This window comes from Ischnura elegans, chromosome 1, assembly GCF_921293095.1.
Source record: "Ischnura elegans chromosome 1, ioIscEleg1.1, whole genome shotgun sequence".
NCBI classification, from domain to species: Eukaryota; Metazoa; Arthropoda; class Insecta; order Odonata; family Coenagrionidae; genus Ischnura; species Ischnura elegans.
The window spans coordinates 134,829,418-134,833,095 of record NC_060246.1 but is presented as its reverse complement, the minus strand read 5'-3'; the positions used below and the strand labels follow the sequence as shown (position 1 = coordinate 134,833,095).

General features: G+C 37.2%; 1 non-coding gene across 1 annotated transcript; it reads left to right on the top strand.

Moving 5' to 3' along the window:
* Positions 1–2,785: 2,785 nt before the first annotated feature.
* Trnav-cac lies at positions 2,786–2,858 on the top strand. The gene has a single exon. It is a non-coding gene; the product is annotated as a tRNA-Val (tRNA).
* Positions 2,859–3,678: the final 820 nt, after the last annotated feature.

Below are 3,678 nucleotides of genomic sequence, written 5' to 3'. Positions count from 1 at the left end.
TATTACCAGATGCTAGTATTCGTTCCCAAGTTTCAACCGGGGGAGATACATATTGCTTTCACGCGCACCATCTTGCTCTAAAAGAGCCACTGAAGCGTTACAGTAAAGCTGAAAAATAAGCTTTTTATTGAGTAAACACATTTTATTGTTTTTGTTTTTGATGTAGTAAGTCCATACGGTTGCGTTCACATTGCACCATAATGAAAATTTGCCGCTCTCATGCTAAATAGATTATTATAATTCCTTATTTCTATTAAAAACACTTGCTTAGGTATAAACTAAGATGTCAGTCGATTTCCTTTATTTCCTTCTTACGATTGACGCAAAAATGATTACATTGTAGAAGGATTTGGTGCTTTACCGGCGAATGCTGTTGATGAAATCTTCACGGGAAATCAGCCGGGTAATGATGGTCATTGCTGCCATCGGAACGTTGGCAGCAATGACCATCATTACCCGGCTGATTTCCCGTGAAGATTTCATGATTACATTGTATTCGCGTATACAGACTGTCCCGAGGGTCGTGTGTCATTTTTGACCTTTAATTTTATTAACTTTTCATCGAGCAATATTAATGAAAATTGGCATACTTATGGGGAAAGGTCCTAAGTTTTTTTGAGTTTAAGCAAAATTTTACAATTTTGACCTTTTGAACTCACAATATGGGTCCAAACCAAATATGGGGTTTCAATGTTAAAAAAATCGAGATAGAAAAATGTCTGAATTTCATTGACCAAGATGTCAATTCTAAGGTTTTCGGACACGAAAAACCCGAAAATAACACTTTTATTTACGAAAATTCAACCGTTTACCCAGTAAGGTCATCGTCAAGGTCATAAGGATGGCAAAAAGAATAGCATACCAATAAAGGTGTCGATCCATGGGTTTTATAGGGTGCCCAAGTCATTGGTATAGTCCAAATACCCGTATTATCCACTAATTGACCTTCGAGGGTCACAATGGGGGTCAAAGGTCATAGAGTTAACGTCGGGCCAGTTATAGTGGCCTTGATCATAGTTGCCAACGTGTAAAGTTGCCTTGATCATAGTGATGAAAATTTAGTGAGTGGATATTTCACTTATAAAGCTTTTATTCTTTGATTTTGCTAAAAAATCGAAAATATCTAACACGATTCACCCACAGAGACGAGTTTGCCAAGTTATGAAAAAATTAAACTAAGGTAAGAGGCCTTTTGCCATATTTTCCAATTGATTCTCTGCTCTTTGGAAAAAAACAGCTGAAGCGGATATCAAGGTTTTCACAAACTATTCCCTCACAGTGGAAGTTTGAATTTGTAAATGGAATTGCTAGGTTTGGAGGACATGGTTTGCAGCCGCCGCAGAATTTCACGCAACAAGCAATCCTGGCTCTCAAACAATTGAAGAGTTTACGGTTGTTATCTTTTTTGTGTCCTACGGTTTCAAGCTCGTAGACCGAAACGACGAGGAAACGAAAGGAATTGCTTCGCCATTAGCAAGTACAAGGAAGCTGATTGGATGAGTTGGACGTGAGGAAAATGAAAATGGCTTGGGTGAAGGGCGAAAAAAAGTAAAAGCGTGAACTAATCACATCACCGCAGGGGATTGCCCTTTTGTGTGAAACTTTCACCAATGAGCATCAAGGACGGAGGGTGAGGATATTTTTTATACCATCACAGCAGAGTTAGCTTCCTACTTCCTCCTTCCTCAAAGATGTTAAGTAGCGTTGCTACTTTTCCTAGAAGTCACAGGAAATTCTTGCACCGACGCTAAACCTGTTCAAACCTGTTATAACTGAAAGAGATGCGCATTCAAAAAGTGAATAGAAAGTAGGACAGATAAAAATTTGTTAAAATTAAAAATCTCTTTCCACCCGCGATCGAACTGGGGATCTTGCACGTGTGAGGCGCACGTGATAACCACTACACTATGGAAACGCATAATGAATATGTGGTGCTAGTGACGTACGGATTCGGCGTTCAGAGGTTTGCTGAAATGAAATCGGCCTCGGTATGTCATTGTGATTCCGGATATATTATGGATATAAGAATGGAGAGTTGCGTAAAACCAACTTAACGATTGTCGACTTATGATGATGATGATTTCATAATAGTATGCTGGCAAAAGTTTCACCAATCTAAAAATACTATTATACCCACTATAAACTCTGCTGGTCTTATTGTCGCTTGTATTAAGTCGATAAAGAGCGGGTATTTTATAATCGCATGGAATATAGCGGAACTATGAAATAAGGAAAGAATCTTACAATTTGTTTCGGCATCGGAGGCCAATCAATGATCCTTCATTTCAATGTCGAGGATATGGCAATATTTGACATCATCTCACTTAATGAATGGAAATTTTTCCAAAAATTCTATTCTCTAATTTCGAAACGTCAAGCACATAGTTATTTATATTAAACACGAAGCATAAAATTCGTAAATATAACAACTTTTTATTTCCCACACAGATTTAATAATTTATAAATAAAAATGTGTGGAATGCATAAAGTTGCCTCATTTACCATGTTTAACGCACGAAATTTCCACGAAGTATCGCCATTGTCAATTAATTAAGTATTAAGCTTTTACAAATGACAAAAAATATTTGTGCACTTGAACACCTTGAAGCTGGGATTTTCTATTCAGACGCCCAGGAACTGTAATCTTGAAGTAATTATGAACCATTTACCAGTACACGACGCAACTAGTAACTTTTCGTAACGGAATCACTACGGAGCCGTTTTCATTTCAGCAAAATTTTGAATGCCGATTGTCCACCTCAACAGCATCAGCTCTTTAACATGTGTTTCCATAGTGTAGTGGTTATCACGTGCGCCTCACACGCGCAAGGTCCTCGGTTCGATCCCGGGTGGAAACAAACTTTTTACATCATTTAAGAAAATGCTCAGTTCATCCTATTCATTATTTGCAGTCAAAATTTTACAATTCGCCTTCTTTCGGTTTGTAATAATATTCTTAAAAATAGCCATTTCCGAAGGTTTAGAAAAACTTACGTGTGACTACTGCGATAAGAAGCAACGTTACTGAACATCTTTGAGGAAACGAGGAAATAGGAAGGTAGCTATGCTGTGATGATATTAAAAAAATATATCTCCACCCTTTGCTCATTATTTACCTTATTCGTGCATGGGAAAATCTGGAGCTGGAGAGAAAAGAGGACAGCGCTCAAAGGCTAATTTATTGATATGGGCCTTAGTACTATCGATGAAAATGTAGGGATGATGTCAACTTGCTACATGAAATAAAAAATTAACCCTTTAAAGACCGAATTAACTTGCCAATTTATTTTTATTATTTATTTGCATATACTATTTATTTTACAACTAATTAAGAGATATTATGAAAGAAAACCCGAAAAAAAAATTTTTAATTTGTTTTCAAGCATATTCCCAAATGGGAACATGCCGCAAAATTTTGCTATCGCTTGAGAAATAAATAAACACTTGACCAAAAAACTAAATTCAACAATGTTATATATGTTGATCTTTTGAATGAATGGGAATTTGTTGTTGAAGGGTGTGCTCAATAGTTTCTTTATGTCTGTCTGCTATGATCCTGTATCGATTGCTCGATACTATCGACTGTATTGGATGATTGTCGATTGTGTGCGCGCGCACTTCCGGTGCACGCTAGTGGTCTCTGTGTGTGTTCGCGCCTAATGTACCATTGAGTTGTAT